General features: G+C 39.3%; 1 pseudogene; it reads left to right on the top strand.

Moving 5' to 3' along the window:
• The first annotated feature begins 6,065 nt into the window (after positions 1-6,065).
• Positions 6,066-14,198, top strand: LOC130724841 (lysine-specific demethylase JMJ26-like; annotated as a pseudogene).
• The last annotated feature ends 12,050 nt before the right edge of the window (positions 14,199-26,248 follow it).

Below are 26,248 nucleotides of genomic sequence, written 5' to 3' on the forward strand. Positions count from 1 at the left end.
CACACAAAAACTATTAATAGTTATTACTCTGAAAAATCAATAAAACAACTTAATCAATATGACTTACTATACCTTTTAAATTGATTATCTCACTTTAGAAGTTGGAATCAACTTATTTACAAGCACTTAAAAACGCGTCCTTTCCTATCTTCACCAACGTTGGAACGCGTGTGGCATACCAGATTACCAGTAGGCCCGACAGTAAGGGCATTGAAGGTTCGTTCCCAGAGGAATGTTCCTAGACAAAATCTATATATTAATTTTGAATTTTTTAAATCATTCTTTTTTTTTTTAAAACAAATCATCCTTCATTCCTTCTTCATAGTAAAAGTATGGTTACTTTATGTATATGTTAAGACTTTTTTGACAAACTATTCCTCTTCATTTTAACATTTTAAAAACATAACTGCTAACAACATACACTTTAAGCACTCTTCTCAATAGACATTATGTTTGTTTTGAAAAATTCAACACATTTCAAGGTTTATGGTTAAATTAGTCTCTGATTTTGTAACCGAGTTTAATTTTAGTCCCTGAAAAAAAATCGTTTAGCGATGGTCAAAATTATGTTTCGTGGCTGTTTCGATGAAGGACTAAAACTAAACTAGCTTACAAAATTATAGACTAATTTGACCATTAACCTCATTTAGTCATTTTTATATAAGTGAGAAATATATATTGGTTGTGGCTATTGAAAAAATAGACTGATCATAAAGAGTGTTGTAAGTGACTCGGCGCAATAATTTCAAGAAATGCATATTTCTCAAATCATATACTCAACGAGTGTTAATCGCAATGGTTAAAATTAGTTCTTTGAATTTTTATATCAAAAGTTTGGTCCTTAGAAGCCGCATTCTTAGAAAAACATTTGATCAAAGGTCTTCACCAAACTCAGGTGAGAATTTCATGGACAATTTAGTACACTAAACAATATACTCAAGTACAACTAATACTCCCTCCGTTCCAGATTTTTTTTTATTTAAGGTCATGACACAAAGAGTAAGGTGATAATTATTGATCATACAATGTTACTAAAACAACCACATTTAATTGTACTAGTAACATGTAACATATACAACCAGTGAATTCTACATTGGATAAAGAATAATGTAGTCATAGAGAAGAGTTGTGGTTGGTTAATATGAAATGTAATAAGTGAGAGAAAATTTATTAAATGAGGGTATAGGTGGAAAACATTAGAAACCGACGCATTGCTTTTCTAAAGCAACAAACTTTTTTGAAAAATTAGAGAGTGGCTAAAATAACAATTTTTTTGGAACGAAGAGAGTATAATATAACATTAATTTTTTAAAATAATAATATAACATTAAGTAATTTTGACACATCTCAAAATAAATTCACCTAAGACTTCATTCATGTAAGTAAAAAATATTTAAAAGTCAATAGAAAATAAAAACGTAAATAAGGCCGCCAACCAATGAGACTTACAGAAAAGAAAGAGCCGAAATATATGTATTTGATGTTAGTCTTTTACTCAACTATTGCCTGGGAATTTGAAGAAAACAGAAAAAATAGGTAAGTCACAAAGATTTAATGAGGCTTAACAAACACCACGAACTATAAGGGAAAACACAACATACAAATTTGTATTCTTAAAACTCATCTAAGCAAATTAGATTATCAATAAAACTAATCTACTTCATTTTAATGACGAGTGTGCCATAATCATAAAGTTTACAAATAAACATGTTAAAGAAAAATCGTTATGACATACAAAAAACTATAAGAATATGACTAAAATCATGTCAATTGATGAAACACGTGAAATATAAAAGTTTATTCCAGTAATAGTCACATATGAGTTAATTGAAATCAATAAGGGATTCATCTCGTTGATATCTTTTTTCCTATGGGATTTCCTCTCTCCTTGGGGAAGCTCCATCTAAAGATGGCTCTTTTCTCTCTCACATCATATGTCATGTTTATGCCATTGGGGTGGTTACGTCTCATTGATAGTTTTTTCCTCTTAATGGATGGTCTCTACCCAGGGGCAAGTCCATCTGACATATATCATTTTCTATCTCACATCACATGTCATGGCATACCATTAGGGGTGACTACAATTCTTATGTAGCTTTCTCCTCCTAAGGGTTATATTTTCCGCTGAACGGTTCCATCAAACATAGAACCCTTTCCTCTCTAAAATGTATATTATAATATTATCTCATTGGAGTCTGCTGTATCTCTTCTATATCCCTCCGTATGTGCTCGTGGCTCAATCTAATGGATAACCATTTTCATTCAAAATAAAAGAGTTACGCGCACCTAGACTGTTACCCCTGTTAACAATTGAAAGTTCCTCGTATGGATTCCTCCAAAATCATGTTTTCAAACCATATCAATTCGTATCAAAAGCATCCAATAATAATCTCTTAATACTCACCATGTTATTCAACATAAAACTTTCAATCTTATATTATTCCAAAATCAACAATTGCAATCTCATATGATGTAAATTCACAACTTTAAAAACTTGAGAATGATAGTCGTAAGCATTAAAAACATTTTCCCCAATTTAATCCAATATGCAACTTATAATTATGACAAAATAGTTTATAACATATCATGATAATCATAAACCACTCGCAACTATGAAAATCGACAAAGTTCCTCTCTCAACAACTTCAAAACAATCAAATGAATAAGTGATCGAAAAATCTAAGCACTGATAATGTTTCAGACTTTTAGAAGTTTTATCTAAAGTTGTACACCAACCATAAAATTCACAAATATAAGCTTGGAGCCGTAAAAGTAAATTTTCCCAAAACGAACATACACTTAGTACCCAATCATCAAAATTAATAAGTTGAGACTTGAGAGTATACCTCAATGAGCTTAAAGGAGGGACATCCAAAAGATGAGGGGTCGTTTCCTTCCTTAGGGCACAAACCCTAATTCCCAAAAATTATCCCTAAAGCTACTGTGATGGAAAAGGATGAAGCTCTAAAAATTTCCACAAGAGCGCGAGCTTTGGTGAGATTGTTGGTCATGTGAGTGAGAAAAAATGGGTGAGAAGTAGGAGGAGGAGCTTCTTTGGGAAGGGAGAGAATAAGGAAGAGGACCGCGGATTAGGAATGAAACATAAAGGAAATGGCTTAAGGTTTTATTTTAAGTGTTTATGTATTATTTTGTATATTTATGATTATTATTGTCATTATTATTATTGTTGTTGTCGTCGTTGTTATTACCACTGTAGTGAAACATTGTGCTTCAGATTTCTTGTCATTGCTTTCATAATCATGTCAAGTAGAATGTAATTTTAACATGTGAAGTATGTGTATTTTGGTGTTTTTAGGAATTGATGTTTAACAATCTTGGAAAGAAGGTTGAGGATCACCAAAATTGTAAATGTCAAAATAGTCCAAGATATCCACTATAGTTTGATTTAATGTAACGACAAGTAAAATATAGTCTAAATGATGCCTAACCAATTCATTTTTATTTAAAAGCAATGTTATTAAACTCAGGTCGGTCATCGACTCGTTCAAACTACTCGGTTAATGGGTCAATGGTCAAACCAGTGAGTCACTGGTTGAACTAGATATAGGCTAAGTTATTATTTGTGGTTTATGTGTTTAAGTTATATTATATATAGTTCAATTTGTAATAGATGAATGTAAGTTTAATGGTAATGTAAAGGAGGCCGCATGTGGACACTATTAAGTTGAATGTTGATGCTTTGGTTAAGGAGGGGAACACTGTTGGGTTCGGGATGGTGGCGCGAGACTGCTCTGAGGAGATTTTTTCCGCAACAGCCAAGTACCCAACAGATATAACTTCTTCGGTCTTGGTATAGGCACTTGGACTTTGTTGGGCAATGGTTTTAGCTTTATAGCTCGGATTCACACTGTTTGCTTTGAGACAAATTGTCTTTAGTTGTTATATTGGTGGAGCCGCTGTCCGAAGGGATGATCCTACCTAGTTTCCATCATTCGCGAGATGCAAACCACACAACTTAGGAAAATGGGCACGAAAGCAGGACATGCTCCACCGCTACAGAATCCTACCCTACACATACAAGACAAATGACCTCCTTGCAAAGAGAATCACAAACTGGAAAAATATTGTGGCAAGCACGCCAAATTACCTCTTTGCATCAAGGGAGATAATTTCCTTTCCAAATCCTCTTCCAGAACCCATCTAGAAAAACAAGGGTCGAAGAGGATGACGACACCTCCAATAATCGCTAAGCCATCAAAAAATGGTACCCTAACTTGGTTGTATAAACACCACTAGTTGTCCCATTCCAGATAAACTTGGCACAAACACCATGCATGAAAGTTGGAATTGTCATTATGTTGGCCACAACAACAAGGTGAAAAAAGGAAGGAAAGTAAGAAATGATCCCAATCTTTTGTCACTGGACTAATTAAATCTGCTATCACATTTAGGTGTGGAACGACTGGGATGTTTGCTAAGATCATATATGCATTGTTTTAGGGGAGCCAATTATGGTGCCAAATATTCACATTTATACCGTCTCTAGCACACCAAATGCTTCATATTCTAACAGCAACTCCATCTTTAAAAATTTTAGACCAAACATAGCTAGACCTATAGCCTACTCGAGCATCCAAGATAGAGCCCGTATTAAAATAAGCCGCTTTAGAAACAATAATCACGAGCAATTCTGCATTATGAAAGAACCTCCACCAATTTTTTGCCAAGAGAGCTCGCTTAAAAATATTGAAAACTCAAAAGCCAATTCCACCTTTTGATTTAGGGGATGCCAACTTCTCCCATCAAAGCCAATGAATATTTTTATTATCAACACTGCCACTCCAAACGAACTTACTGATCTTAGATTCAGTCCGAGCACAAATACCATGAGAAACAACAAATTAGTCGATGTGACACCCGGGGATGAAGAAGGTGGAGAGTGATCGTTGGTGTAATGAGTCACGGACAAGGAGCGACTCCTAGCAGACTTCTAAGTGGAGGGATACCTGACTGAACTAATCTCGCTCCCGAACAAGAGGTAATCCGAGGTTGTATAGGGATGAGACTATACAATTGAGAAGGCCATAAAAGATTTGATTGGTACTACTAATAATAATAAGATGCATCTTCTTTTCGGGAGCTCAACTCATAAAAACTCCTAGGTTAAGTGTGCTTGCCTTGGCCAAGTACTTGTCATAACTCTCCATTGCCTTAAAATCCATCAGCTGTGTATGCTCATAAATTTTGGTTCTTGGCACATTTCAACTACAAGGCAGTTGAGACTTATCAAGGTTGATCATTTGTCCAAAAGTGCAATAATCACGCAGGATATGCTTGTGAGTAAGGCCCCTTGTCGCAGTCCCTATGAGGGTGAATTTAGCACATTGCTGACAATTTAGCATAACAAAAATGAGTACTAACAACACTCTCTTTAACACTTTCTTTTCAACACTTTATCATTGATTATTGGTTGAAATTCATGTGAGTTTCTTTATATTAGATGTGAGACTCATAGACTTTAGTGGACTCACATGAATTTCAACCAATCAGTGACAAAATGTTGGAAAAAAAGTGTTAAAGTGAGTTGCTACTATTTTTCAGATTAAATTTAACATAGGATACAAAACTCATATATAATCAAAGAAGTCAAAGCAAGAAAAAAACCCATCAGATGAAGATTATTCTCCAGAAAAGGCCACCCCACACTCTTATATGCCTTCGACATATCCAACTTCATTGCCATCACACCTTTTATCCTTGAAATCTTTTTCTTTTTTTATATAGTCAACAAACTTCAAAGCAATCAGAGCACTATCAGTAATGAGCCACCCTGGAACAAAGCTTCACCAATAATGTCAGGCTAGATGAGCTTAAGCTTGTTAGCGATGGTATTAGTCACAATCTTAAAAATCACATTACACAAACTAATCGGTCAAAGTCCAAGGTTTAAATTAACTGCATGGCAATGACAATGACGTTTTGTCTAATTATTACTGTACATGTAAGACATGTCTGCAAACACACTAACTTCATGTCCTTTCAGTTCTGTAGTTCAGAAGCACAAACACACTCTAGAGAGAGAGTGAGAAAATCAGTGTGGAGCAATGGCAATGGCAATGTCGGAGAAGAAGGTACCCTTTATAGAACCGCCGGAAGAACTCCGGTGCCACCGCAACGACGGTAAATCATGGCGGTGCCATCACTGGAGGATTCACGACAAGACCTTCTGCGAGGTGCATTACCTTTCCATGAGAAAACAAAATACAAAGAAACCTGAAGAAATCGAAGAGAACGAACGAGCTGTTCCGGCCAAGCGCCGGAGGAAGAAACCGAAGAGACTTCGCGAGGAAGAGGAGGAAAAAGCTCAGAGAACCGAAAGGAACAAGAAGAAGGTGAAGCTCAGAGCTGAACGAAAATGTCCAAAGGAGGAGGAGGAAGACTCTGAAGCAACGGTGGTACTAGACAGGAAGGTCAGTGTCAGAGAGAAGATCAAGAGATTGCTTCAATCGATTGAACGTGATGATGGTGATGATGAAGAAGAAGAAGCAATCACCAGAAGGAGAAGCTCTTCCTCCAAAAATGAGAAATCGAGTGTTCCTCGGTCCTGTCATCAATGCCTGAGAATTGATAATAGGGTTGTTCGCTGTCAAAACTGCAATGCCAAGCGTTTTTGCGTGCCCTGTATTCGGAGATGGTATATAGCTTCAAACTCATCATGTTCTAAAACCTTTCTTTCTGTTTGATTGCTTTCAGTTTTTCTTGCTTCAGTAGCTGTTTGAAAACTTGTGATTAAGTTGCATGCATGTTATCTGCAGCATTTCTTATGAATTCAAAGGGTAAAAATGAGTGACATTGAATGAATTGGTGTTGTATAGACTTCTGATCATGCACTTATATGAGTATAGAAGTTAAAATGACCTTGAAGTAAGTCATAACTAAGATTGAAATGACCATGAATCTTCTAAACAGTGATCCTTAATAAACAAAATAGGAAGTTAGGAACCAAATACTATTTATGTCCACTGAGAGCTCTCATAAGATAGAAGCTAATACAAATTGGGCCTTTGTCCTTTCAGTCTCCTAGGTGGCAAATTCAGTTTCAAAGAAAATATGGAGTGCCTTTTATCATTTATGGTTCGGCTTATCCTTTTAGGTCACTGAAATATGATAGTAGGATCAGGATGCATGCCTTTTCGTGATTGTGTCTTCCAAGTTACCTTCTTTTTTGAACTATTACACTGAGAACAACGTCTGTGATTTAGGCTTTTACACTGTCTTCTGTAAATGGATCTTAGTACGGCTTTGGCAACACTTCATTCATAGTTAAAGCAAAATGAAATAAAAAATCTGAACACAGTGGAGGCAGTGAGGCTTTCATTTACAATTGAGGTGTCGATTTAAACAACTGGAATGTATGATTTGGCTTTCCCTGATGTGTTGTGTCATGCAAGAGTGTCATGAGTTTCTTCAAGTTCACGTGATTGTTGATGTTCTCAAATTCAAGTAGGATAATCTGGATTTATATTTCTCATTGGAATTTTTCTCTGACTGATGAGATGGCATTCTCTCTCTCTTTCCTCTCCTTGAAATATAAATCTTTCAATTAATATAGGTATCCGCAAATGTCTGAGGAGGCTATAGCAGAATCTTGTCCATATTGTCGAGGATATTGTAACTGCAAGACATGTTTATGCAGAAAAGTCGCAGCTATGGTTAGTACTTTCAAAGTAGATATGCTCTTTCTCCATTTTACGCTTTCTCTTCTGCAAGCAACAATAAATGTTTGATTAATTTTCTGTACTTTAGGATTCTAAAAATGTAGGACTGCCTCTAAATCAAGATGAAAAGATTCAATATTTAAAGCATTTGGTGCGATCATTGTATCCTTTTCTGGAACAATTTAATCATGAGCAGCAGTTGGAGTTGGAGATGGAAGCAAAAATTAGAGGTATGTTATAACTTATAATTATATATGGTACCGGCTTTAGTGCCAAAAGAAGAAAAAAAAAGAAACATTTAAAAGAATGTTTTTCCCTGTGGATGGGGGGGGGGGGGGGCGTTCGATTGATGTGTTCTAGCCAAGTGATCTGTAAAGACTGAAGAGTGACATACAATGTGTACATGCAAGAGCATATTTTGTAGTTCTTTAATCTACTGAAGTCTGGCTGATTGTTATCTTACATACAATTTCTTAATCTCTGTTAATTTGTTGATTTAATTGCAGGGTTATTGCTTTCAGATTTAGAAGTAAACCAAATTGTTTGTTCTGCATATGAACGTATATATTGGTTAGTTTATTTCCAACGTCATATTATAATATGGATCATCGATTGCTGTTTTTTTTATCTCATTGTTAACTACCCACTGATATTGGCGCTATTATGTGCAGCAACAATTGCAAAACCTCTATAATTGATTTTCATAGGAGCTGCCCAAATTGTTCGTATGATCTTTGCATTACATGTTGCCGGGAAATTCGTGGCAGTTTTTTGCAAGAGGAATTAGTCGAGCAGTACATTGATGCTTCTAATGCTCACGTGCATACAGGAGAACCTTTAAATCTGCACTCATTCAAGAAAGAATCAGCAGAAATTTGTCTTGGTTCGGGCTCTAAGAACTCTGTGGGACCTAAGCATGTATGGAGGGCAATGAAAAATGGTGCCATTCCTTGTCCACCAAAGGATAATGATGGTTGTGGATATGAATATCTTGTGCTAAAATGCATACATTCCCAAAATTGGATTTCAGAATTAAAGGAAAAAGTTAAAAGTTTAGTCAAAGTTCATGGACTAGAAGACCTTGCTGCAGTTTCTGCACAGTGTACCTTGTGCTTCAATTCACATGATGAGAGTGGATCCATTAACAAGAATTTGCGGAAAGCTGCCTCTCGAGAAGACTCAAAAGACAACTATTTGTATTGTCCTTCTGCTAGTGATGCTAAATGTGGGGATCTTGAACATTTCCAGGGCCATTGGATTAGAGGAGAACCAGTTATTGTTAGGAACTCTCTTGAGTTAACATCTGGCTTGAGTTGGCAGCCAATGGTAATGTGGCGTGCAATGCGGGAATTGACTTACCATCATTCCAAACATTTGAATGTGAAAGCTATTGACTGCCTAGATTGGTGTGAGGTCAGTCGTATTATATGCCGTATAAAACTATTTAATTATAAATAAGTTTCTTTTATGGTTAAACAGAGGTATATTTTTCGATTTGAGATTTTAAATTGATGCTCCTAGTTATATACTTGATTCTATTTTACAGCTACTCTTGTTATGGGACGCAAAAATGGTTGTGTTCAAGGCTTGTTTGGCTCTGGTTGTTGTCTCATATAAAAGGGAATTTATGAGCTCTTGTGCACACATACACCCCCTTTCCCCTGTAGTGTTTCTTCCTTGTTTGGCTGAAGAAGAATTCTTAATTTTTGTTGCTGACTTAAGAATAAGTTTGCATCCTATCTTTATATTTCTTTCTTTTGTAAACTCCTTCATCAACAAAAAGGATACTGTAGATTTGATATTTTTCAATAGTCTCTTCATAAGCCTTTTTGAACATGCAGGTTGAAATAAATATCCATAAATTTTTCAAGGGATACTCAGAGGGTCGTACTCATCGCGACTCATGGCCTGAGGTGCTCAAACTCAAAGATTGGCCCCCGTCTAATTTATTTGAGCGGAAGTTACCACGTCACGGTATGGAGTTTATTAGTGCCTTACCTTACAAAGAGTATACACATCCTCGCTCTGGTTTTCTTAACATGGCCACAAAGCTGCCGAAGAAATCTTTGAAACCTGACTTGGGGCCGAAGACATATATAGCATATGGCTTTGCTGAAGAGCTTGGACGTGGAGACTCTGTGACCAAGCTTCATTGTGACATGTCAGATGCGGTATGTGATATGCATCTAGCATTAAACTCTGGTTAGAAATTAATTTCTTGGTTAATATTAGTCACAAATGAACCCAAAGCTGTAGTTGATACTTGATAGTGAATGCAAAACTTGTTTATTACAGTGAAGAGCTGATGCTTTGTATATAGGTTGGTGGCCGTAAGGTCATTTTAGGCACTGTGGACATTTCAGGTATAGCTGAGATGATGCCTACACACACTCAAAGCAATTCTCTGTCAACAGTTATCACTTATCTGGATCTAGTGCTATCAGTATTTTTAATGTATAAGCTCATGCCTGACGAGTATCATGTAATGTGAACTAGTTCAGAAAATCAAGGAAATTATAAAAATGAAAAGATTTTTATTGAATGAAGATTGCTCCTACTGAATTGGAATCATTGTGATTGCTGAATCGAGAGGAATGAAAAACATAGCTTTTTTTTTATAGGCAGAATGAAAAACATAGTACGAACAACTCAGCTAGGATGTTCGAGACTCCTGACATTTCCTCTCAAATTATACTTCCACGTTCAAACAACTCAGCTAACAATACATTGTAAAACCATTGTGAACCACAGCAACGCTTCACCAAACTCAGTCAAAACCTTCTTACACTCTCTGATACAACTAGAATCTCCAATTCACTGTCAGTTTCTTACTCAGCTTTGTGCATAACTGAAACTGTCATAAGTATTCCTGTTGTGCTCACTCATATTCTTGGAGATAACCCTTTTATATCGGGGATCTGCTAAAACCATGCAGTCCTATTTGACATTCATGTCAGGCAATTAAAGCGTTTTGTCCATGTGTGCTGATAGAACTTGACCAGAAACAGAGAAGAAAAAGTATTCTCTTATTGAAAAGAGAAAAAGTGAGTGTACTGTAAGCTGGAATCCGAGAGGCCAATGCTCTCCCACAACTTGAATGACTTCCCAAATTGAATCTCCTAACTAACTCCTCATTCCTGTAATATGAATGCTAACGGAAAATGAATTGCTCACACTTCTCCACCTCCACCTAATGGAGAAAGATAGGAAGATAATAGAGAGAATTGAGACATATGATGTGATGTGATAGGAAGAATGTGTTGTGTGACCATATGTTGTTGGAATACCAACTAACTATCTTACTGTTACATTGGCCTATGAGTTCAAGCCCAAACCAACGACTAATTCTCTGCCACCTGCTTAACAGGCCCAGGGCCATTATTTATTAATTCATTATTCCATCTATGATACACCTTATTAATAGGTGGTCTAACTCCAATTCTTTCATTCTGAATGAGCTTTAGGTTTGCACCCTGGGCATTCTGGTAGGTAGAATTGTTGAATAGTGTTCTTGAAAGTGCTGGGGTACACCTAGATTGCATCTAAACAGATAAGGCGAGGGGCCACTAGAGAGGTATTTGTCATACTAGATGGGATCATTTTTTATTAAATTGTTGTAGTTCTGATAATTTGAATAGAGAGGAAGATTTGGAATACTAAAAGGCTGTTCACTCCCTTTGCTTATTGGTGGTGGTAACATCCTTTAAATTGTCATTGACTGAACACCAGAGTGAACATCCTTTGCTCAAATAAACTCTTCTACACTCACCCTAATTCTGCAGTGGAAAAGTTAGCACACAGTTACAAGGCCCAAATGCTCCAATCAAATTAAAATAGTTTAGAAGCTTCAAACAACAACCAAAAATTTTAATTTTGGAAACTCCAAAACATTGTAGATGTCTAGAATGTGAGGCTGAATGTGGCTTGAATCAGCTTCATCAGTGGCTAAATATTGGCTGGATTTTGCCAAAAATAATAATAGATAGTGTTATAGTGGGTTTTGTTGTGGAAGTATCGTGTACAGACTGAAAGTTTAAAATAATTTATTTAGATTATCATCTGTGACAAGAATATTAAGTTCCAGCTTCTGCACCTATAAGATTGGTTTTCTAATTTTCTTTTTTAGGTAAATATCTTGATGCATATTTGAGGAAGTGACCCTCACGTCTGAACATCGTACCAAAATAGAGAGGTTGAAACAACAGTTTGCTGCTGAAGACACAAGTGAACCTTTTCAGGTTCTGCAGGTAAAAAAAGATCGTAAGGGGGAAAATGTTGGGGATGTGACAAAAGCTAACACTGTCATCTCCAATGTGCATAATTTAACAAATGAGGCTCTGCAGCAGGATGCAGGATGTATTAGTCAACCTGTGCATTCTGAAAGTTTGCATAGTGGACAAGAAGTAGCCAAGGGAGGTGCCATCTGGGATATCTTTCGGAGACAAGATATTCCCAAGCTTGAGGAATACCTTAGAAATCATTGTAGGGAATTCAGGCATCTTCATTGTTCTCGAGTGGAGAAGGTAATTGACATAAGTTTTGAAAGTAATGTTTTATATGATTTTGATTTTGGATAGTTGAAATTCTTGATTATTTTCTTTCTCATTAAATGAATATTTTTCATATTTTACTTTTTGAATTACAATATTCTAAACTAAAATTATGTTCCAGGTTCCTTTTGATTGTTATATTAAAGATTTATAATATTTCAGTATCTTGTTTAAATGAAACTATATTTAAAATGTTTTTTGGTAATGATTTTGTCTTCAAATACGATTCTTTCTTAATTTTAGGATTCAATTCAAATGTTAGCTTTATTTGGATATCTTCACAGTTTATCGCTGATAATTTTGCTTGTTATATATCCTTCATGTGATGGAATAGGTTTTTCATCCCATTCATGATCAAGTTTTCTATCTAAATTGTCATCATAAAAGGAAGCTGAAGGAAGAATTTGGTTAGTACTTTATCTTTATTTATTTTATGGCCCATAAGACTTTAGCCATCTTCCCATTTGTTCATGTGAGGCCCTGTTGCAGGAATTGAACCTTGGACTTTTATACAAAACCTTGGTGAGGCAGTCTTTATACCTGCTGGGTGCCCCCATCAAGTTAGGAACATAAAGGTGTGTGAATTCTGAATATGATGTTTATTTATGTCTTGATCCAATTTTATGTTGCCATAAACTAATTTTTGCCATGCTTATCATTGCTAAATTGCCTGCTTGTCTGCCCCTTTTCTTGTTATTGTTTTTTTGATGCCATGTTATTCACTTCAATGTTTTAATTGTGTTTTTTGACAGTCATGCATAAAGGTTGCTTTAGATTTTGTCTCTCCGGAAAATATCAATGAATGTATTCGTCTAACTGAGGAATTTCGCACTCTTCCACCAATCCATAGAGCAAAGGAAGATAAACTTGGGGTATGCCATCTTGTGTCTTGACATAGTTACTTTCTAGACTTGTCTTGTCTTGTACATTTTTCTCAAATGAACTTATTTGTTTTAATTCCCTTGTAATGTTGTGCGATAGTGTTTCTGCCATTGTATTTGTTTTGTGGAATTTGAGTGTATTAGTTAGCTGTGGAGGGGAACCTAGCCCATCTATTTGGCTACTTGAACTGTGATAAGCATGGCTTGCTGGATTCCATGACTAAAACTCATTAGAACGATAACTGGATTGGTTAGGTTTTATATAGAACATGTTATAAAATAACAAACTACTTCGTTTGGAAGCTGTTTATACTACATCCTGTGTTTGCACCTATTAGATAGAGTCTGAGTTGTAATTTTCTTTTTGTCATGATGATCAATTGTCGAAGTGTTGCTGTTAGTATAACCCTATCCAGATGGTCCTGTCATTAATACGAAAACGGGTTATAACTTAATTAGGATTACACACCAAAGAATGAAAACAACAAATAAGTGTACTTTTGAATGGTTTAAATTGAGCAGAATTATTTGCAAAGGGCTGTTGGATTAAACTGAATCTTATACTCTGCTGTGTCAGACACTAATAAGTAATAATCAGAGCATTCAGGGCATGTTTGCAAATCCTCCTATAAGTGATTCTAAAGTCAGAATCAATTCTGGAAGAGGAAGTTTTTGTGAGTAGCTTTAGCATTTCAGAATTGATTCTGAAGAAAAAGAAGTATGATCCAACAGTAATGTTGAAATCTGAATAATTTGCCTTGTCTTTTATTATTTGTCAATGCATTCATTGCATTGTTTATATTTATGAACTCAATCCCTCCCCTAAATGTCAGAGTTAATGGGTAAAACTTATTTTGATATAGGTGAAGAAAATGTGTCTCCATGCATTGAGTCAGGCTGCAGACGATTTGGAGAATCTCGTGGAATGAGTGGAGTAGCATGTAATTCAGCAGCAAATATACATAACCATGTTTTTAAAGGCATACATAACCATGCTGATTTGTGTAATAGCTTAACGAATTGCACTTGGATCCTTAAACCAGATAGTAGATGTGCTTGGTGAGTAAATGAATGTTATGCTAATGATATCCCTTGTGCCTTGCAGCATGTACTCAAAGAATCTTGTTGCCAATCAAGAATCTAGTGAGTAGTGAGTTACTTGGACATTTAAGAAACTGAACAGTAAGATCTCACGGATTGTCATTGATCACTGACTTCTAATGGTTTGATGTTGCCCAACAATTAAATAAAGGTAGTTGTTATTGCCACCACCCCTCTAAAAGCAAAATGTCTAAAATACTCTTAATAAAAAAATAACTTCTCCCAACCACTCACCACCCCTTATCCTCATATTCTCTCTCCTATTTCTTCTTCTTTCACCAACACCACCCCTTGTCCTAGTTTTCTCTCTTCAAACTCATCCTCCATCTCCTCCTTCTCTTTTGTGGTTGTCACTGTTGTCCGTTTCTGTAGCTGTCGTCGTTGCCCTCTGTGTCACCTTTGTCGCACTGTTGTGTATGTTGTTTGTCAACACCCTCTCTGTCCAAGGTACTGCTGTTGTGTTCTAAATAGTTTCATTTCTGTCATTTATCGCACTTAAAAGAGAGTTACCTACAAACTTTGTTGTGCGCTAACTACGTATTTTCATGTGCGTTACTTGCGCACTTTCAAGTGCGTAGTTAACACACTTTTAAGTGTGTTATGTTGCAGAATACAGAAATTGTATGTTTGTTTACAGTTTGTTTTGGCCAATGTAGATGCTATTACCATGAGTCCAGTTAAGTCGTATGAGGTCGAAAAATCGAAAGAGAAGTCACATCTGACAAGTTAGTAAACGCAGAAGATATGCAAGATGAGCCACTTTTTATGGACTATACAAAGGCATTCACCACATATAAGATAGATTTTTGTCTATGTCTATGTTGATAACTAATTTAATTACAAGTGACCTTGTAATTACCAATATTTCTATGATTGTGGGTGTTTGCTTCTCGGGATGAGGTCTTGGAATGAGCTTGTAATCTTGAAAAGAAATTAGGTTTTGCTGTTGTTATTAGGAGGTGATAGGTACTCACGGTTAGTGGCTAATTAGGGTTAATAGATAGTTAGTTGAGGGTGAGAGTTAACTAGAGAGTACGTATATAAATAAGTGAGTTAAAGAGACTAGGGGTATCCTTGTATTCATTTGGGATTTAGGGTTTAGAGAGAGCATTGAGTTTCTTTCTAGGGTTAAGGAGGGTGTTTGTCATCTCTCTCATGTAGTCATGTATCTTCTCTGATTCCCAAATTGAGAATTAGGGTTCTTTCATAGAAATAGAATCAGTTCTTGGTTGAGTTCTATCACGAGGCTTGATAATGGGTTGAGCATTCCAGGTTGTGTTGGTGATATTGTCGTGTAAGGGCTGCTTAACATTCTTGCCTCTTATTGTTTCAGTGCCGCATATCCTGGACCGCAAACTTATATGTATACTACATGTCAACAACAATCACTGGGTGCATGTATAACTAGTCATCATTTTTATTTAAGTGATACACACATTACATTATCTTAATTAGTGTGTTTTTAACAAAGAATTTAATCGTCTTGTAGGTGCACTTAAAGAATAGATTTTCTATGTCAGCTACTAATCCTGAATGACATCATCATTGTACTGAAGAAACTCTTGGTTGGGAATTACCATACATAGATCGCATGACTATATATCAACAAATTCTTGCAGAACAAAACTCACTCAAGAGCGAAGAAATAGTAGATCTTACCGATGACTGAGTTTTGGCTAATATAATGTTGTAATAGAATGTGTTAAACAATGATAGTTTAATAGAGCTTTTGTGTTAGTAACATTGTTATATTGTGTTCTGTACTAGGGGGATCTGACGTCGGAAACTGACAGAAAGAAAACCCTAGCAGAGTACTAAAAATATCACAAAAGGAATATTCTCATTAAATGTTCAAAAGGTACTTTTTACAAGGGGTTGACCTCTCCTTTTATAGAGGGAATGATCATAACGTGGACTTTCCCTGTACTTGGGCCTGACAACCGGGGCCCAAGCCTCTATACATATAAGACAAAACTAAAGGAATCTTCCAGCTGGCGCGTGGACCCATCCAAAAGAAGGGCGGGCTTCGACGTTGTTCCACAAACCCCGCCATGGCTGCTTTCGTTCATCTAAATGCTCGATTTGGGCGGGAATAAGGGATACTTATGTCCCGCCCAGTCCACATGCCCCCAAGACATGAGGCTTAAGTAAGTTGAGTCGAAATGTCTTTATACGTTGCTTCGTCGCCTGCCTTAATCATTTACCTCGTTCTTCTGATAATTGTGTCGCCGTTCTTTCATTTGTGTAGGTGACATGAGACTTAGGTTCCTTGAGCAGAGACGTTATTACAGTATATCGCCATTCTTTGTAGTCATGGGCCTGTCGTCGCATTCTGGCCTATGAATTCTCGCCCTTTTCATGTTCCTTTATATGTCGCCATTTTTATCTTTGTCGATACATCGCCGTTATCACACCTGTCAATCACGTCTTTTCAACTGACGCACGTATCCTTCTTTTCCGGGATTTTGTTATCATTTGCCATAAATGCAGTTGTGCGTCTCGAGGAGTTATGTCTTTTCGTTTCATACCTTTTCAAATTTCAAATCCCACGATCCCACGACCTTTCACAATCTTTCCCACTCATTCTCTCTCTTCCTTTTTCTTCTATAAATACCCTTTTCACCTTTCGCTTTTCACTTTTCTGGAAACCTTCGTTCCGAAAACTTTTCATCGCAGCTTTCCCTCTCTTCTTTGTTCTCCGGTGAACCTTGCTCACTCCGGCCGTCGTCATTGCGCGGTGCTCCCCCATCGCCGACGTTCTCTTTACTCAATCCTCCGCTTCTTCCTCCGGTGAGTCCTTCCCCTTTCCCTTTTCTTGACACTGTGTCTTCTTCTCTTTTTTTTCTTTTGTGTTTGGACCTGTTCATCTTCTTTTTTATTTTTATGAAATTACCCAGTATGTCGACACAAAATTTTAGCATTTCCTCTTTAGAACTCACTTCCCCTTCTACGGAGGGGGAAGTTTCTGCCCCCACCGTTATCGAAATTCAATCCTCGCCTTCCACTCACGAGGATTCCGGTCCCGCCGGCTCCGTAGACTCAATTCTCTCCTCTAATGGAGAGTTGTCTTCACCTGAATGGCGCTCAAACACGCATTTAGTTGAAGATAAGTGTCTCTGGCGTTCTATCTGGAGCAGCGTTGGGAGCATTAATTCGCTTCGAATATCTGCCCAAGGGTTCACGAAAATAAACCCCGCCACCTCCAATAATGAAGACCTTCAGTTGAATGTTCTTCCATGTGGCGAGGATGATTGCGTTCTTTTGCGCAAAGAGCCAGCCGATGGATCGCCTGATTTCTTTTTTGTTTATGGTTATTTCTTCTTAGACTTGAATATCAAGCTTCCATTCTCGCCTTTTATATGTCACATTCTTTCTTTTCTAAATGTGGCGCCTTGCCAACTCCAACCCAACGCCTGGGGTTTTATCCGCTGCTTTGAAATTCTCTGTGAACATTTGAGTTTCACTCCGACCTACCCCTTGTTTTTCCTTTTTTATAAGTCAGTCACCACTAAACCGACTTCGGTGAAATGGGTTCCCCTTTTGGCCCGTAAGAACATGAGCCGGTTCACCGCCCTTAAAAGCCATTACAAAGTATGGCAGAAAAAATATTTCAAAGTTATGGAATCGCCCGAGATAAAGAACTTGTTCCGAGATTCTGACAATAATCTCCTCTTCCCTTTTTACTGGACAAAAAACCCTCGCCGGAAAATATCCGTTTCATATGACGCCTTGGATGAATCTGAGCAAGGCATCGCCGATTACCTTCGCACACTACCAGTAATCTCTGGTCATGACTTGATTGAGGCGTCGAAATCCGGCACTTTAAATCAATTTTTTAGTAAGTCTATAATCTTGCACATAATTTGCCTTTCTTTTTGTGCATGTGCCTTATCTAACTAATACTTTCCATGTAGCTACGATGGGAAAAGGCAAGGTTGACACTAACCCCTTGAAGCTGAAGGATTACCTCGCCCAGTCTGCTGCGGCGGCCAAGAAAAGGGCCGCCGATAATGAACAGAAGAAAAAGAATGAAGATGCTTCGGGCTCTAATACCGTCAGGGACCCCAAACGCCAAAGAACCTCAGGCGCTGCTGGTGGGAAACCTTCTCATCAATCAGCTGGCGAGGCTTCCAAAAGGCAGCCTGCAGAGAAAAAGAAGGGACACGACGTTGTCCCGCCACCTCACCAGGATTCAAGCTTGCTGATTAACCGCCCGCCAACTCCATTTAGCCAAGCTGGCACTAGCTCAGCCATTGGTGGCGAGGCTCCTCCCCCCTTGCTGAGTTTAAATGATCCTCACTTCAACGGGTTGGACTTCATGACCCGTACTTTTGACAATCGGGTCCACAAAGACATTTCCGGCCAAGGTCCCCCCAACATTGCTTCCTTGGCCATATTTCATGCACTTTCCGCTGCCAGCACGGTGGCGGGAATGGCCCAGTGCGTGAAAGAAGTGATTTCAGCCAAGAATCGTCTCGAGAAGAAGGCAGCCGATTATAAAACCGCCTATGAGCGAGCTAAGGCTGATGCTGAGACCGCCAATAAGAAGCTGACATCTGCTGAGGAAAAGTGCACTAAGTTAACTGCTGATCTGGCGGCTTCTGACCTGCTTCTTCAGAAGACCAAGTCTCTAAAAGAAGCCATCAATGATAAGCACACTGCTGTTCAAGCCAAGTGCCAAAAACTGGAAAAGAAGTACGAACGCCTGAATGCTTCCATCTTAGGGCGTGCTTCTCTTCAGTTTGCTCAAGGCTTTCTGGCGGCCAAAGAGCAGATTAGTGTGGTTGAGCCGGGCTTTGATCTTTCCTGCATTGGGTGGCTGAAGGAGATCAAGGATGGTCAAGTGGTTGGTGATGACGACATTAGCCTCGACCTCCTTCCTCAATTCAATGATGAAAGTGAGTCTGAAGAAGAAGAAAGTGATGGCGGGGATAGGAATGAGCGGAACAAGGATAAGGATCAAGAGAAGGAAGACCCTCAAATTGGAGCAAGCCAGGGAAACGACGCCAACAATGATAATGTAGCTTGAATTTGTAATTTGTTTTTATTTTGTTTAAGTCAATTTTTTCTTTGGGCCTTGCCCTTTTGTTTGTCATCATTCTCAATCATGTACGGGCGTCGCCCCTTTTTCTTACCTTTAATGAAGACCACTTTAAGTTCAGTCGTTATTATCTTGAGTTGTTACCAACTTTTGTTGTTACTTAGGTCTATATACCTTAGTCGATTTTTCGACGAGGCTTGGTTTCTAGTGGCCACTAGAATTGCCAAGGCTTGCAATATTGGATGGCGATACTTTCTTATTCCGAAAGGTTTATTCGCGGTATTATATACCTTGATACGATTTACTTCGCATAAACTCGTAATATAAATTAAAAAATTAAAAAGTAACTTCTGTTGAAATAATCTTCATTTCTCTTTCATACATGAGAACAATTGTCTCCATTCTTTTTACATGCCGCCTCATTAAAAACCTCTCCAAAGAAAGGAAAAAAGAGTGCGGCTTCATTCACCTTTGGTTGTTTCTATTAACTAAAATACTGCTTTAGATGAGAGGCGTTCCATGTTCGTGGAACCTTTTGACCATTTAGTTGTTCCAACTTATAAGCTCCTCCTCCAACATCGCCTATAATCCTGTAAGGCCCGCCCCAGTTGGGTGAAAGTTTGTTGTGTTTATCGGGTATTGTATTTTTTCGGAGCACTAAGTCTCCTACCCTCATTTTTCTTGGCACTACTTTCGTTGAGAATTTTCTTGCAACCTTCACTTTTCCCGCCTCATTCCTTATGTGAGCCTCACGTTGTTCCTCGGGCAGCATGATTAGATTAGCTATTAAATTTTCCCCGTTGTCATTCTCATTAAACCGAGCCACTCGCCAATTTTGGTTTTCAATTTCCACTGGGAGCATGGCGTCAGTCCCATAAGTTAAACGATACGGGGTTTCCTTTGTGCTTGACTGTTCAGTGGTGTTGTATGCCCAAAGAACGCCTGGTAGTTCCTCCGCCCAAAGCCCTTTTGCTTCATCCAGTTTCTTCTTTAAACCTTTCAGGATAACCTTGTTAGCCGATTCAGCCTGCCCATTGGTTTGTGGATGTTCTACAGAGGCAAATCGCATCTCGATTCCCATTTCTGTACAAAATTCCCGGGTAACGCTACTTGTGAATTGTGTTCCATTATCCATTACTAATGCCATGGGGACCCCAAATCTACAAACAATCCTTCGCCACAAGAAACTCCTGACCTTGGCGGCCGTGATAGTTGCCACTGCCTCGGCTTCTATCCATTTAGTGAAGTAATTAACCGCCACGATGATATACTTCATTTGTGCCTTCGCTACTGGGAATGGTCCCAAAATGTCAGTCCCCCACATAGCAAATGGCCAAGGCGCCATCATGGTTGTTAATTCTTCTGGCGGAGCCTTGTGTAAGTCAGAGAAGACTTGGCATTTTTCACATTTCTTAACATACTCCAGACAGTCCTTCTTCATTGTCGGCCAATAAAATCCAGCTCTCACAATTTTTATCGCCAAGGATTTTCCGCCTATATGACTTGAACAAACACCTTCATGGACTTCCGCCATTATTTCATAGGCGTCCTTGGTGTCAACGCATTTGAGCATAGGGGACATAATTCCCCGCCGATACAACTCACCATCCACCACTGTGTAAAAGCTGGCTTCCCTTCGTTTTGCTCTTATGTTCACATCGTCATCCTTTGGAGGGTTTTCTAGGAAGATCTTGATTGACTCCATCCAAGAAGGCTCGCCCTCACTTACTGACTTGACTGCTTTCAACTTTATTTCTACCAGATCAATGCTCGGGCGAGGCAGGGTTTCCTGAATGACTGTTTGGTAATTGCCCAATCTCCCTGTGCTCGCCAATTTCGCTAACACATCTGCCCTCTCATTTTGTCCCCTCGGGACATGTTCTATCTTAATTTCTTTGACCTCCATCATCAATCTGCGCACCACTTCCAAGTATTTGGAAAGTTGCGGGTCGTTTACTTGGTACTCGCCTTTCACCTGTTTAACCACTAACTGCGAATCTCCCTTGATAAATAACTTTTGGACCCCCAACTCAATGGCTAGCCTTAAGCCGGCGATCAAAGCCTCATTCTCAGATTGATTGTTGCTCGCCTTGAACTCGAACTTTAGAGACTGTTCAATGATCATTTTGTCTGGACTTTCAATTGTTATCCCAGCCCCACTTCCAGTGTTATTAGAGGATCCATCCACAGATAGGACCCATTCTCCTCGAGTCTTGTCGCCTTCCGTGGGTGTTAATTCCGCCACGAAGTCGATCAAACTTTGAATTGTGACTTGGCCCCTTGGCTCATATTGTATATCATATTCTGACAATTCCACTGACCAGCTCACCAATCGCCCTGATAAATCAGGCTTCTGAAGTACTTGTCTTAAGGGGACATCAGTTTTAACTTTGACTTGGAAACTTTGGAAATAAGGCCTGAGGCGCCTCGCAGTTTTCAGAATCGCCAATGCAGCCTTTTCAATTTTTTGGTACCGCAACTCTGCCCCCTGTAAAGTATGGCTCACGAAATATATAATTTTCTGTTTTTTTCCCTCTTCCTGGAGCAACACTGTACTCACCGCCTTGTCAGTAACTGCTAAATAGAGCACTAATGGAACGCCTGGTGTTGGCTTGGAAAGTACTGGTAATGTGGCCAATGATTCTTTTAATTTGGTAAAAGCTTGTTCGCATTCCTCTGTCCACTGAAACTTTGAATTCTTTTTTAAGCATGTGAAGAATGGGGCCGCTTTGTCACCCGCCATTGGCAAGAAACGTGACAAGGCGGCCATTCGGCCTGTCAAACGTTGAACTTCTTTGACACTTATTGGGCTTTTCATCTCCAAGATCGCCCTTCCCTTATCAGGATTCACTTCTATTCCTCTCGATGTCAACATGAATCCCAAGAACTTTCCTCCCTGGATCCCAAAAGAACACTTCTCAGGATTCAACTTCATTTGATATGTTCTTAATTGAGCAAACGCTTCCTTAAGATCGCCGCCATGATCACTAGCCCTGGCGGACTTTACGATCATGTCGTCCACATACACCTCCATATTCCTGCCCACTTGTTTTGAAAAGATTTTATCCATGAGCCGTTGGTACGTAGCTCCTGCATTCTTCAAACCAAAAGGCATTGTCTTGTAACAATAATTCGCCTGATTGGTCATAAATGCTGTACTTTCCTCGTCCGAGGGATGCATCATGATTTGATTGTAGCCCGAGTAAGCATCCATGAGACTTAAAAGTTCATTCCCGGAAGCTCCATCCACAAGCTTATCAACGTTGGGAAGTGGATACGAATCTTTGGGGCACACTTTGTTCAAGCTTGTGTAATCTGTGCACATCCGCCATTTCCCATTGGCTTTTTTTACCATCACAACATTGGCGAGCCATGTTGGATACTGCACCTCACGGATGAAGCTAGCCTTGATCAGTTTCTCAGTTTCTAATTGTACAGCCTTGATCTTTTCTTCACTCATTCTTCGCCTTGGTTGGATGATTGGGGTCGCTCCTGGTCGTATGGCCAGTTTGTGAGTGATCATGTTGGGGTCAATCCCTGGTACGTCATTGATGGTCCACGCAAAGAGATCCAAATTGTCACCCAGCAGGGTGATCAATCTTTCTTCTTGCTCCTTTGTTAAACTGCTGCCAATTTTTAAAAATTTATCCTTGATTTGTACTTGCTTGGTTTCCTCCAAAGGTTGTGGGCGGAAATCATCAGCATCGTCTCTTGGATCCAAACTAAATCCTTCTTGTGGAAAGATTTCCGTGATTCTGTGACTTTCTTTGGCGGCCTTACGCCCATAGAGCGCCACACTTTTTAAATAACATTCTCTTGCTGCGTTTTGGTCCACATGTAATACCCCAACCTTTCCATTGCAGGCTGGATATTTAACAGTCAAATGAGCAGTTGAAATGACCGCACATAGCTTGTTGAGGGTGTCTCGCCCCAGGAGTACATTGTAATTGGCTCTGCACGCCAAGACCAAGTACTTCACTTGAAATTTCTTTACAAACTCTCCTTCGCCAAAGGCAGTTGGTATTTCCACATATCCCCGTACAGTGACACGGTCCCCTGTAAATCCTACCAGGGTTCCTTTATACGGCCTCAAGTCTGATTCTTTCAGACCCAGGCGATCAAAGGCATCTCCATAAATGATATCCGCCGAAGACCCCTGGTCTAAAAACACTTTCTTCGTCACATAATTGTTAACCCTGATTGTTACCACAATTGGATCGTTGTCATGGGGAATCACATGCGCAAAGTCCTGAGGGGTAAATATGATAGGGGAGTGATTCACCCCACACTCGCTTTCGCTTGCCTCATGTACTGAGTGTACTGCCGCCACATAGCGTTTTCTAGCCTTACTTGAAATTGCACCCCCGCCAAATCCTCCTGCAATAGATGAACATTCCCCAACAGGATCGCCCAACTCTTCAACTATCTCCTTGCCTTTGCCTTTGTCCCCTTGGGTGATCCTAGCGACCTCTGGCGTTGCTGTGTCTTTAACGAAGTTTGCCAAATGACCAGCCTTAATCAAACGATCAATTTCCCGCCTTAAGTTCCAACAATTATCTGTCGTATGTCCCAACGCTTTATGGTACTCACACCACCTATTGGTATCCACATTAGCTGGCGGCCGCCGTGGAGCTGGCGGATATTGTACAATGTTTGTCTGCCCAACTGCCCTTAAAATGGCACTCAAGGGTGCATTCAACTTAGTGAGTGGCGCTGGAGTTGGCGGAACACCATGCTGACCGGTTGTGGCTGCCGTGGGACCTTGAGAATTTCTGTGCCATGTATTCTGAAATCCGGGTTTGGAGTTTTGATATGGTCCCGGTCTTGGTACACGGGGGGTTTGCGCTAGCCTGGTTTCCTTCCCCGCCTTGGGTTTTTCTTGTGAAACACCGCCAGATTGAGACTGCTTGCGTCCTTCCTCTCTTTCTTGTTTCTTCTGATCATCTTGTTCAATCAATATGAATTCCTGAACACGAGCACGAAGATCCATCATATCCTTCGCCGGTCGCCTTGTTAGGTCTCGATTCAGATCTCCTGCCCGAAGGCCATTTTTGAAAGACGCTAGGCAAACATCCGGATTGTCTTCCTCCAATTGAACCGCCATTTTACTAAATCGCGCCATGTAGTTCTTGAGCTTCTCCCCTGGCTGTTGATGTATGCTGATAAGATCAAACATGGTTGCCTTGGTAGTTTTATTGGCGGAGAATTGAGTTAAGAACTTTGTGGACAAATCAGTAAAATTGTCGATAGAGAAGGGCGGTTGACGGATGAACCATTGCATCGCCATCCCCTTGAATGTTGATGGTAACAACCTACACTTCACCTCATCTGTTGCTCCTCCAATAACCATTTTCGTATTAAAGTAACGCAAGTGTTCCATGGGGTCTGAGTCGCCTGAAAAGGCGTCCAAAGCCATCGTTTGCAGATGCTTTGGTATGCCCACCCTTGTGATGGCGGGAACAAAAGGCTGGAACTCAACAACGTCTTCAGCCTCGAGCCGTTGTTCTTGCTTATAGTCTTGTCGCTGGGTTAAATACTCCACCTGGGCTTGCAATTGTTCATTCTGACTTTGCACCTTTTGCAAAGTATCCAACATCTGTTGCAAGGCCGCCAGAGTGATTCCCGTCACTACTTCTGGTGCTTTTCTCGGAACGCTGCTTTTGTAGTCGTCCAGATTCACGTATTCAGGCGGTGCTGATCGTCGCCTGACTCCTGGATCTGATCTAGCGATCAGATCTGAAGGTTTTCCCGGAGCCGCCTTCACCAACGACGCCGGTGACTGCGCTACCGAGTGAACCCCCGCCGAAGAAGCCTCCTGCTCCGGCTCTTGAGGTACTTCACGATTGTTGTACCGTCCACCGCCGCGGCCGCCGTGACGACCACCACCCCTCCGGCGATGATCGCGGCGGCCCCCACCACACGAACGAGTTTCCATGGATCTTAAATCGCACCTTCTATGTCAAGTAGTAGATCGAAGTAAGACCCACAGACGGCGCCAATGTTCTGTACTAGGGGGATCTGACGTCGGAAACTGACAGAAAGCAAACCCTAGCAGAGTACTAAAAATATCACAAAAGGAATATTCTCATTAAATGTTCAAAAGGTACTTTTTACAAGGGGTTGACCTCTCCTTTTATAGAGGGAATGATCATAACGTGGACTTTCCCTGTACTTGGGCCTGACAACCGGGGCCCAAACCTCTATACATATAAGACAAAACTAAAGGAATCTTCCAGCTGGCGCGTGGACCAATCCAAAAGAAGGGCGGGCTTCGACGTTGTTCCACAAACCCCGCCATGGCTACTTTCGTTCATCTAAATGCTCGATTTGGGCGGGAATAAGGGATACTTATGTCCCGCCCAGTCCATATTGTAATTTCAATCGTAGATTATTGCATTTCAGTTTTATCTTATGTGTATTCTGTTATCTGTTTCAGTTATCTGCTTTTGTCTTCTGTCCTCTAGTGCCTAAATACGCACTTTAAAGTACGTAGGTCACGTAGTTTCAACATGCATACGTCACACACTTTAAAGTGCGAACAAAATTATTTATAAGATTGTTTTCGAATTATACCAATATACATGTGGTATTATTAGGTATTGAGGACGGTAGCAATAACAATTACCTTAAATAAACTTGGCAACTAGTTAGTTTTTCTTTTTTCGTTAACACACCTTGAAAACCCTATCTCATGGAGATAAAAAGGTTTATAAATAATTTTTAAATAAATACATTTTTTATTTTGAATTTCATCAACCAAAGGATAAGTCTGATTCCAAGGGAGAAAAAGTTATTAAAATATGAGAAGATAAGATTTAACAAAGGAAAAAATTAAAATGAATTTGAATATTTAGGATTAGATAAAGACAATAACTGGGTTAAATAAGGTTTAGTCCTCTATAATACGCATAGTTTGAAAATGATTTATTTCTAAAGCAAAGTTTAAATTCAATCCCTACTGTTTGAGAAATTTTTTTATTTTAGTCTCAGTTAGAG

This window comes from Lotus japonicus, chromosome 6, assembly GCF_012489685.1.
Source record: "Lotus japonicus ecotype B-129 chromosome 6, LjGifu_v1.2".
NCBI classification, from domain to species: Eukaryota; Viridiplantae; Streptophyta; class Magnoliopsida; order Fabales; family Fabaceae; genus Lotus; species Lotus japonicus.